Source organism: Balaenoptera physalus, assembly GCF_965194825.1.
Source record: "Balaenoptera physalus genome assembly, chromosome: 6".
NCBI classification, from domain to species: Eukaryota; Metazoa; Chordata; class Mammalia; order Artiodactyla; family Balaenopteridae; genus Balaenoptera; species Balaenoptera physalus.
The window spans coordinates 24,432,636-24,444,907 of NC_138885.1; the positions used below are offsets into that span (position 1 = coordinate 24,432,636).

The 12,272-nt window shown below is 45.0% G+C and overlaps 1 long non-coding RNA gene across 1 annotated transcript in view; it reads right to left on the bottom strand.

Moving 5' to 3' along the window:
- Window positions 1-10,891: 10,891 nt before the first annotated feature.
- The window catches only part of LOC309662668, a 452,726-nt gene continuing 451,345 nt past the window's right edge, over window positions 10,892-12,272 (bottom strand). Inside the window, exon 3 of the long non-coding RNA XR_014264877.1 lies at window positions 10,892-11,036. This is a non-coding gene — a long non-coding RNA (uncharacterized lncRNA). The remainder of the gene's footprint in view (window positions 11,037-12,272) is intronic.

Sequence of the window (12,272 nt, forward strand, 5' to 3'; positions counted from 1 at the left end):
TCACAGCAGTGAAAAGCAGGTAAACCCCATTATAAAAATCAATTACTTTTAAAAACCCGTGAAACAAAGACAGTGAAAGAGAGAGAAATTCTTACACAAGTCGTTCAGGGGCTGTGATGCCACCTGGATTGACCATATCTAGACCCACAGCTGATTGAGACATAACGGTGGACACTCTTGGGGCTGAGAGGTTTGGTGAGGTTGGGTGAGCAAACGCAGACTCTTTAAAGTAATACTGCGTGGTACCCATCCCATGGGTCCCAAATCTCCAGGTTCAAGGGCATCTTCCTACATCGAAAACATGCATGAGAAACCCAGAAGATGGTACACCGTGTGATCGGGAAAGGTTTCTAAAACGCACCTCATTTCTCATCTCCTTGTTCTCGGGTTCGCCATTCCAGCCGCTTTACTAGCAATCTCCCTCCTTGGAGAATCTGCACCTTTAACCTCCTGTTCCGTACAGGTTGCAATTTGTCCTTAGGATGAACGGAAAGAGGGGGAACCAATGAGAGACTAGCTCTAGGTTTTGGGACAGGCACAGGTCACTCTAATTTCCCATCAGGAAGAAGAATTAACCACAGGCTCAGCCTGCCGCCTGGGACGAGAATAGGACCTGAAGCACTCCTGCGCTTTTGCGGCCAGCTCCCAAGAAAGCGGGTTGAAAAATGGAGCTCAGGGGCACTGCAATTCACAAACCTGCAGACTTATAAATGTAGACTCTCGTCCACAAATATATTGAGGGAAGGCAACGAAGAGGATTTGAAAGCAAGGCAGAATTGCAGGAAACAGATTTCAGGAGGGAGATTCGAATCGCCTTTAAAGCACAGGAAAAGCGGCAAAACCTCGACAATGATGCCCTTGGCCAAAAAGGGCGTATGCGTTTTTTCCTGAATATATTCAGGAAAAAACGCATACGCCCTTTTTGGCCAACCAAGCAACCTGGAAAGGCAAATCAGCGCTACAAAGAAGTCTCGTTTCCCATCGGTCAAAAGGGCCATGCTGAATAAAGTGTCAAAACCAGAAATGCAGGACAGGCCATGGAGAAACGGGAACCTGGCTACGCTGATGGGCGGGATGTAAATTGCCAACAGCCACTCTGGAGAAGTGCACGGTGTGTCCTGAAACATCTAAAAAACTCAGCTTAGGGAGTATAGGGCACTTCCACTCATGGGCGTATAAATTGGGAAAACTAAAAATCAGCAAGACACAGGCACCCCAAAGTTTAGGGCTGCTCTGTTGACAAGAACCTCCACTTCGTTACACCTTAAATATCCCAGGAAAGAGAAAAATGGATAAAGAAGTTGTGGTCCTTATGTACAATGGAATATCACTCAGCCATGAAATCAACGTCATAAGGCTAGTAGCAGCATGATGAGTGGATTTAGGTACGACGATTCTAAGTGAAATAAGTCACACAGAAAAAGACACTTATCATAAGATATCACTTATAGAGGGAATGTAAAAACCGCTACCCTTGAACTGAATTACAAAACAGAATAGAGTCACACGTTTAGAAAACACACTATGGCTGCTTAACGGGAAAGGTGAGGTGGGGTGATGCATACAACAAGGGTTTCAAATTATCTCAGATACCGTTCCATAAACCCAATATGTAATAGACAAGCCCTACTCCTTGCTCAATGAATTGGACTCAACACCCCCTATTCACCGCTCAAGAATATATCTGACTAGTAAGAATCTTGAAACCTATGCATTGATATCTCTCTGTAAGTGAGTCAAGTGGGTGTAAAGCGGCAAAATCACAGCAGTGAAAAGCAGGTAAACCCCATTATAAAAATCAATTACTTTTAAAAATCCGTGAAACAAAGACAGTGAAAGAGAGAGAAATTCTTACACAAGTCGTTCAGGGGCTGTGATGCCACCTGGATTGACCATATCTAGACCCACAGCTGATTGAGACATAACGGTGGACACTCTTGGGGCTGAGAGGTTTGGTGAGGTTGGGTGAGCAAACGCAGATTCTTTAAAGTAATACTGCGTGGTACCCATCCCATGGGTCCCAAATCTCCAGGTTCAAGGGCATCTTCCTACATCGAAAACATGCATGAGAAACCCAGAAGATGGTACACCGTGTGATCGGGAAAGGTTTCTAAAACGCACCTCATTTCTCATCTCCTTGTTCTCGGGTTCGCCATTCCAGCCGCTTTACTAGCAATCTCCCTTCTTGGAGAATCAGCACCTTTAACCTCCTGTTCCGTACAGGTTGCAATTTGTCCTGAGGATGAACGGAAAGAGGGGGAACCAATGAGAGACAAGCTCTAGGTGTTGGGACAGGCACAGGTCACTCTAATTTCCCATCAGGAAGAAGAATTAACCACAGGCTCAGCCTGCCGCCTGAGACTAGAATAGGACCTGAAGCAATCCTGCGCTTTTGCGGCCAGCTCCCAAGAAAGCGGGTTGAAAAATGGAGCTCAGGGGCACTGCAATTCACAAACCTGCAGACTTATAAATGTAGACTCTCGTCCACAAATATATTGAGGGAAGGCAACGGAGAGGATTTGAAAGCAAGGCAGAATTGCAGGAAACAGATTTCAGGAGGGAGATTCGAATCGCCTTTAAAGCACAGGAAAAGCGGCAAAACCTCGACAATGATGCCCTTGGCCAAAAAGGGCGTATGCGTTTTTTCCTGAATATATTCAGGAAAAAACGCATACGCCCTTTTTGGCCAACCAAGCAACCTGGAAAGGCAAATCAGCGCTACAAAGAAGTCTCGCTTCCCATCGGTCAAAAGGGCCATGCTGAATAAAGTGTCAAAACCAGAAATGCAGGACAGGCCATGGAGAAACGGGAGCCTGGCTACGCTGATGGGCGGGATGTAAATTGCCAACAGCCACTCTGGAGAAGTGCACGGTGTGTCCTGAAACATCTAAAAAACTCAGCTTAGGGAGCATAGGGCACTTCCACTCATGGGCGTATAAATTGGGAAAACTAAAAATCAGCAAGACACAGGCACCCCAAAGTTTAGGGCTGCCCTGTTGACAAGAACCTCCACTTCGTTACACCTTAAATATCCCAGGAAAGAGAAAAATGGATAAAGAAGTTGTGGTCCTTATGTACAATGGAATATCACTCAGCCATGAAATCAACGTCATAAGGCTAGTAGCAGCATGATGAGTGGATTTAGGTACGACGATTCTAAGTGAAATAAGTCACACAGAAAAAGACACTTATCATAAGATATCACTTATAGAGGGAATGTAAAAACCGCTACCCTTGAACTGAATTACAAAACAGAATAGAGTCACACGTTTAGAAAACACACTATGGCTGCTTAACGGGAAAGGTGAGGTGGGGTGATGCATAAAACAAGGGTTTCAAATTATTTCAGATACCGTTCCATAAACCCAATATGTAATAGACAAGCCCTACTCCTTGCTCAACGAATTGGACTCAAAACCCCCTATTCACCGCTCAAGAATATATCTGACTAGTAAGAATCTTGAAACCTATGCATTGATATCTCTCTGTAAGTGAGTCAAGTGGGTGTAAAGCGGCAAAATCACAGCAGTGAAAAGCAGGTAAACCCCATTATAAAAATCAATTACTTTTAAAAACCCGTGAAACAAAGACAGTGAAAGAGAGAGAAATTCTTACACAAGTCGTTCAGGGGCTGTGATGCCACCTGGATTGACCATATCTAGACCCACAGCTGATTGAGACATAACGGTGGACACTCTTGGGGCTGAGAGGTTTGGTGAGGTTGGGTGAGCAAACGCAGACTCTTTAAAGTAATACTGCGTGGTACCCATCCCATGGGTCCCAAATCTCCAGGTTCAAGGGCATCTTCCTACATCGAAAACATGCATGAGAAACCCAGAAGATGGTACACCGTGTGATCGGGAAAGGTTTCTAAAACGCACCTCATTTCTCATCTCCTTGTTCTCGGGTTCGCCATTCCAGCCGCTTTACTAGCAATCTCCCTCCTTGGAGAATCAGCACCTTTAACCTCCTGTTCCGTACAGGTTGCAATTTGTCCTGAGGATGAACGGAAAGAGAGGGAACCAATGAGAGACTAGCTCTAGGTGTTGGGACAGGCACAGGTCACTCTAATTTCCCATCAGGAAGAAGAATTAACCACAGGCTCAGCCTGCCGCCTGGGACGAGAATAGGACCTGAAGCACTCCTGCGCTTTTGCGGCCAGCTCTTAAGAAAGCGAGTTGAAAAATGGAGCTCAGGGGCACTGCAATTCACAAACCTGCAGACTTATAAATGTAGACTCTCGTCCACAAATATATTGAGGGAAGGCAACGAAGAGGATTTGAAAGCAAGGCAGAATTGCAGGAAACAGATTTCAGGAGGGAGATTCGAATCGCCTTTAAAGCACAGGAAAAGCGGCAAAACCTCGACAATGATGCCCTTGGCCAAAAAGGGCGTATGCGTTTTTTCCTGAATATATTCAGGAAAAAACGCATACGCCCTTTTTGGCCAACCAAGCAACCTGGAAAGACAAATCAGCGCTACAAAGAAGTCTCGCTTCCCATCGGTCAAAAGGGCCATGCTGAATAAAGTGTCAAAACCAGAAATGCAGGACAGGCCATGGAGAAACGGGAGCCTGGCTACGCTGATGGGCGGGATGTAAATTGCCAACAGCCACTCTGGAGAAGTGCACGGTGTGTCCTGAAACATCTAAAAAACTCAGCTTAGGGAGCATAGGGCACTTCCACTCATGGGCGTATAAATTGGGAAAACTAAAAATCAGCAAGACACAGGCACCCCAAAGTTTAGGGCTGCTCTGTTGACAAGAACCTCCACTTCGTTACACCTTAAATATCCCAGGAAAGAGAAAAATGGATAAAGAAGTTGTGGTCCTTATGTACAATGGAATATCACTCAGCCATGAAATCAACGTCATAAGGCTAGTAGCAGCATGATGAGTGGATTTAGGTACGACGATTCTAAGTGAAATAAGTCACACAGAAAAAGACACTTATCATAAGATATCACTTATAGAGGGAATGTAAAAACCGCTACCCTTGAACTGAATTACAAAACAGAATAGAGTCACACGTTTAGAAAACACACTATGGCTGCTTAACGGGAAAGGTGAGGTGGGGTGATGCATCAAACAAGGGTTTCAAATTATCTCAGATACCGTTCCATAAACCCAATATGTAATAGAGAAGCCCTACTCCTTGCTCAATGAATTGGACTCAACACCCCCTATTCACCGCTCAAGAATATATCTGACTAGTAAGAATCTTGAAACCTATGCATTGATATCTCTCTGTAAGTGAGTCAAGTGGGTGTAAAGCGGCAAAATCACAGCAGTGAAAAGCAGGTAAACCCCATCATAAAAATCAATTACTTTTAAAAACCCGTGAAACAAAGACAGTGAAAGAGAGAGAAATTCTTACACAAGTCGTTCAGGGGCTGTGATGCCACCTGGATTGACCATATCTAGACCCACAGCTGATTGAGACATAACGGTGGACACTCTTGGGGCTGAGAGGTTTGGTGAGGTTGGGTGAGCAAACGCAGACTCTTTAAAGTAATACTGCGTGGTACCCATCCCATGGGTCCCAAATCTCCAGGTTCAAGGGCATCTTCCTACATCGAAAACATGCATGAGAAACCCAGAAGATGGTACACCGTGTGATCGGGAAAGGTTTCTAAAACGCACCTCATTTCTCATCTCCTTGTTCTCGGGTTCGCCATTCCAGCCGCTTTACTAGCAATCTCCCTCCTTGGAGAATCAGCACCTTTAACCTCCTGTTCCGTACAGGTTGCAATTTGTCCTGAGGATGAACGGGAAGAGGGGGAACCAATGAGAGACTAGCTCTAGGTGTTGGGACAGGCACAGGTCACTCTATTTTCCCATCAGGAAGAAGAATTAACCACAGTGTCAGCCTGCTGCCCGGGACCAGTATAGGGCCTGAAGCAATCCTGCGCTTTTGCGGCCAAGTCCCAAGAAAGCGAGTTGAAAATTGGAGCTCAGGGGCACTGCAATTCACAAACCTGCAGACTTATAAATGATGACTCTCGTCCACGAATATATTGAGGGAAGGCAACGAAGAGGATTTGAAAGCAAGGCAGAATTGCAGGAAACAGATTTCAGGAGGGAGATTCGAATCGCCTTTAAAGCACAGGAAAAGCGGCAAAACCTCGACAATGATGCCCTTGGCCAAAAAGGGCGTATGCGTTTTTTCCTGAATATATTCAGGAAAAAACGCATACGCCCTTTTTGGCCAACCAAGCAACCTGGAAAGGCAAATCAGCGCTACAAAGAAGTCTCGCTTCCCATCGGTCAAAAGGGCCATGCTGAATAAAGTGTCAAAACCAGAAATGCAGGACAGGCCATGGAGAAACGGGAGCCTGGCTACGCTGATGGGCGGGATGTAAATTGCCAACAGCCACTCTGGAGAAGTGCACGGTGTGTCCTGAAACATCTAAAAAACTCAGCTTAGGGAGCATAGGGCACTTCCATTCATGGGCGTATAAATTGGGAAAACTAAAAATCAGCAAAACACAGGCACCGCAAAGTTTAGGGCTGCTCTGTTGACAAGAACCTCCACTTCGTTGCAACTTAAATATCCCAGGAAAGAGAAAAATGGATAAAGAAGTTGTGGTCCTTATGTACAATGGAATATCACTCAGCCATGAAATCAACGTCATAAGGCTAGTAGCAGCATGATGAGTGGATTTAGGTACGAAGATTCTAAGTGAAATAAGTCACACAGAAAAAGACACTTATCATAAGATATCACTTATAGAGGGAATGTAAAAACCGCTACCCTTGAACTGAATTACAAAACAGAATAGAGTCACACGTTTAGAAAACACACTATGGCTGCTTAACGGGAAAGGTGAGGTGGGGTGATGCATAAAACAAGGGTTTCAAATTATCTCAGATACCGTTCCATAAACCCAATATGTAATAGAGAAGCCCTACTCCTTGCTCAATGAGTTGGACTCAACACCCCCTATTCACCGCTCAAGAATATATCTGACTAGTAAGAATCTTGAAACCTATGCATTGATATCTCTCTGTAAGTGAGTCAAGTGGGTGTAAAGCGGCAAAATCACAGCAGTGAAAAGCAGGTAAACCCCATTATAAAAATCAATTACTTTTAAAAACCCGTGAAACAAAGACAGTGAAAGAGAGAGAAATTCTTACACAAGTCGTTCAGGGGCTGTGATGCCACCTGGATTGACCATATCTAGACCCACAGCTGATTGAGACATAACGGTGGACACTCTTGGGGCTGAGAGGTTTGGTGAGGTTGGGTGAGCAAACGCAGACTCTTTAAAGTAATACTGCGTGGTACCCATCCCATGGGTCCCAAATCTCCAGGTTCAAGGGCATCTTCCTACATCGAAAACATGCATGAGAAACCCAGAAGATGGTACACCGTGTGATCGGGAAAGGTTTCTAAAACGCACCTCATTTCTCATCTCCTTGTTCTCGGGTTCGCCATTCCAGCCGCTTTACTAGCAATCTCCCTCCTTGGAGAATCAGCACCTTTAACCTCCTGTTCCGTACAGGTTGCAATTTGTCCTGAGGATGAACGGAAAGAGGGGGAACCAATGAGAGACTAGCTCTAGGTGTTGGGACAGGCACAGGTCACTCTAATTTCCCATCAGGAAGAAGAATTAACCACAGGCTCAGCCTGCCGCCTGGGACGAGAATAGGACCTGAAGCACTCCTGCGCTTTTGCGGCCAGCTCCCAAGAAAGCGGGTTGAAAAATGGAGCTCAGGGGCACTGCAATTCACAAACCTGCAGACTTATAAATGTAGACTCTCGTCCACAAATATATTGAGGGAAGGCAACGAAGAGGATTTGAAAGCAAGGCAGAATTGCAGGAAACAGATTTCAGGAGGGAGATTCGAATCGCCTTTAAAGCACAGGAAAAGCGGCAAAACCTCGACAATGATGCCCTTGGCCAAAAAGGGCGTATGCGTTTTTTCCTGAATATATTCAGGAAAAAACGCATACGCCCTTTTTGGCCAACCAAGCAACCTGGAAAGGCAAATCAGCGCTACAAAGAAGTCTCGCTTCCCATCGGTCAAAAGGGCCATGCTGAATAAAGTGTCAAAACCAGAAATGCAGGACAGGCCATGGAGAAACGGGAGCCTGGCTACGCTGATGGGCGGGATGTAAATTGCCAACAGCCACTCTGGAGAAGTGCACGGTGTGTCCTGAAACATCTAAAAAACTCAGCTTAGGGAGCATAGGGCACTTCCACTCATGGGCGTATAAATTGGGAAAACTAAAAATCAGCAAGACACAGGCACCCCAAAGTTTAGGGCTGCTCTGTTGACAAGAACCTCCACTTCGTTACACCTTAAATATCCCAGGAAAGAGAAAAATGGATAAAGAAGTTGTGGTCCTTATGTACAATGGAATATCACTCAGCCATGAAATCAACGTCATAAGGCTAGTAGCAGCATGATGAGTGGATTTAGGTACGACGATTCTAAGTGAAATAAGTCACACAGAAAAAGACACTTATCATAAGATATCACTTATAGAGGGAATGTAAAAACCGCTACCCTTGAACTGAATTACAAAACAGAATAGAGTCACACGTTTAGAAAACACACTATGGCTGCTTAACGGGAAAGGTGAGGTGGGGTGATGCATCAAACAAGGGTTTCAAATTATCTCAGATACCGTTCCATAAACCCAATATGTAATAGAGAAGCCCTACTCCTTGCTCAATGAATTGGACTCAACACCCCCTATTCACCGCTCAAGAATATATCTGACTAGTAAGAATCTTGAAACCTATGCATTGATATCTCTCTGTAAGTGAGTCAAGTGGGTGTAAAGCGGCAAAATCACAGCAGTGAAAAGCAGGTAAACCCCATTATAAAAATCAATTACTTTTAAAAACCCGTGAAACAAAGACAGTGAAAGAGAGAGAAATTCTTACACAAGTCGTTCAGGGGCTGTGATGCCACCTGGATTGACCATATCTAGACCCACAGCTGATTGAGACATAACGGTGGACACTCTTGGGGCTGAGAGGTTTGGTGAGGTTGGGTGAGCAAACGCAGACTCTTTAAAGTAATACTGCGTGGTACCCATCCCATGGGTCCCAAATCTCCAGGTTCAAGGGCATCTTCCTACATCGAAAACATGCATGAGAAACCCAGAAGATGGTACACCGTGTGATCGGGAAAGGTTTCTAAAACGCACCTCATTTCTCATCTCCTTGTTCTCGGGTTCGCCATTCCAGCCGCTTTACTAGCAATCTCCCTCCTTGGAGAATCTGCACCTTTAACCTCCTGTTCCGTACAGGTTGCAATTTGTCCTTAGGATGAACGGAAAGAGGGGGAACCAATGAGAGACTAGCTCTAGGTTTTGGGACAGGCACAGGTCACTCTAATTTCCCATCAGGAAGAAGAATTAACCACAGGCTCAGCCTGCCGCCTGGGACTAGAATAGGACCTGAAGCACTCCTGCGCTCTTGCGGCCAGCTCCCAAGAAAGCGGGTTGAAAAATGGAGCTCAGGGGCACTGCAATTCACAAACCTGCAGACTTATAAATGTAGACTCTCGTCCACAAATATATTGAGGGAAGGCAACGAAGAGGATTTGAAAGCAAGGCAGAATTGCAGGAAACAGATTTCAGGAGGGAGATTCGAATCGCCTTTAAAGCACAGGAAAAGCGGCAAAACCTCGACAATGATGCCCTTGGCCAAAAAGGGCGTATGCGTTTTTTCCTGAATATATTCAGGAAAAAACGCATACGCCCTTTTTGGCCAACCAAGCAACCTGGAAAGGCAAATCAGCGCTACAAAGAAGTCTCGTTTCCCATCGGTCAAAAGGGCCATGCTGAATAAAGTGTCAAAACCAGAAATGCAGGACAGGCCATGGAGAAACGGGAACCTGGCTACGCTGATGGGCGGGATGTAAATTGCCAACAGCCACTCTGGAGAAGTGCACGGTGTGTCCTGAAACATCTAAAAAACTCAGCTTAGGGAGCATAGGGCACATCCACTCATGGGCGTATAAATTGGGAAAACTAAAAATCAGCAAGACACAGGCACCCCAAAGTTTAGGGCTGCTCTGTTGACAAGAATCTCCACTTCGTTACACCTTAAATATCCCAGGAAAGAGAAAAATAGATAAAGAAGTTGTGGTCCTTATGTACAATGGAATATCACTCAGCCATGAAATCAACGTCATAAGGCTAGTAGCAGCATGATGATTGGATTTAGGTACGACGATTCTAAGTGAAATAAGTCACACAGAAAAAGACACTTATCATAAGATATGACTTATAGAGGGAATGTAAAAACCGCTACCCTTGAACTGAATTACAAAACAGAATAGAGTCACACGTTTAGAAAACACACTATGGCTGCTTAACGGGAAAGGTGAGGTGGGGTGATGCATACAACAAGGGTTTCAAATTATCTCAGATACCGTTCCATAAACCCAATATGTAATAGACAAGCCCTACTCCTTCCTCAATGAATTGGACTCAACACCCCCAATTCACCGCCCAAGAATATATCTGACTAGTAAGAATCTTGAAACCTATGCATTGATATCTCTCTGTAAGTGAGTCAAGTGGGTGTAAAGCGGCAAAATCACAGCAGTGAAAAGCAGGTAAACCCCATTATCAAAATCAATTACTTTTAAAAACCCGTGAAACAAAGACAGTGAAAGAGAGAGAAATTCTTACAAAATTCGTTCAGCGGCTGTAATGCCACCTGGATTGACCATATCTAGACCCACAGCTGATTGAGACATAAGGGTGGACACTCTTGGGGCTGAGAGGTTTGGTGAGGTTGGGTGAGCAAACGCAGACCCTTTAAAGTAATACTGCGTGGTACCCATCCCATGGGTCCCAAATCTCCAGGTTCAAGGGCATCTTCCTACATCGAAAACATGCATGAGAAACCCAGAAGATGGTACACCGTGTGATCGGGAAAGGTTTCTAAAACGCACCTCATTTCTCATCTCCTTGTGCTCGGGTTCGCCATTCCAACCGCTTTATTAGCAATCTCCCTCCTTGGAGAATCAGCACCTTTAACCTCCTGTTCCGTACAGCTTGCAATTTGTCCTCAGGATTAAAGGGAAGAGGGGAAACCAATGAGAGACAAGCTCTAGGTGTTGGGACAGGCAGAGGTCACTCTATTTTCCCATCAGGAAGAAGAATTAACCACAGGCTCAGCCTGCCGCCTGGGACCAGAATAGGGCCTGAAGCAATCCTGCGCTTTTGCGGCCAGCGCCCAAGAAAGCGAGTTGAAAAATGGAGCTCAGGGGCACTGCAATTCACAAACCTGCAGACTTATAAATGATGACTCTCGTCCACAAATATATTGAGGGAAGGCAACGAAGAGGATTTGAAAGCAAGGCAGAATTGCAGGAAACAGATTTCAGGAGGGAGATTCGAATCGCCTTTAAAGCACAGGAAAAGCGGCAAAACCTCGACAATGATGCCCTTGGCCAAAAAGGGCGTATGCGTTTTTTCCTGAATATATTCAGGAAAAAACGCATACGCCCTTTTTGGCCAACCAAGCAACCTGGAAAGGCAAATCAGCGCTACAAAGAAGTCTCGCTTCCCATCGGTCAAAAGGGCCATGCTGAATAAAGTGTCAAAACCAGAAATGCAGGACAGGCCATGGAGAAACGGGAGCCTGGCTACGCTGATGGGCGGGATGTAAATTGCCAACAGCCACTCTGGAGAAGTGCACGGTGTGTCCTGAAACATCTAAAAAACTCAGCTTAGGGAGCATAGGGCACATCCACTCATAGGCGTATAAATTGGGAAAACTAAAAATCAGCAATACACAGGCACCCCAAAGTTTAGGGCTGCTCTGTTGACAAGAATCTCCACTTCGTTACACCTTAAATATCCCAGGAAAGAGAAAAATGGATAAAGAAGTTGTGGTCCTTATGTACAATGGAATATCACTCAGCCATGAAATCGACGTCATAAGGCTAGTAGCAGCATGATGAGTGGATTTAGGTACGAAGATTCTAAGTGAAATAAGTCACACAGAAAAAGACACTTATCATAAGATATGACTTATAGAGGGAATGTAAAAACCGCTACCCTTGAACTGAATTACAAAACAGAATAGAGTCACACGTTTAGAAAACACACTATGGCTGCTTAATGGGAAAGGTGAGGTGGGGTGATGCATACAACAAGGGTTTCAAATTAGCTCAGATACCGTTCCATAAACCCAATATGTAATAGACAAGCCCTACTCCTTCCTCAATGAATTGGACTCAACACCCCCTATTCACCGCCCAAGAATATATCTGACTAGTAAGAATCTTGAAACCTATG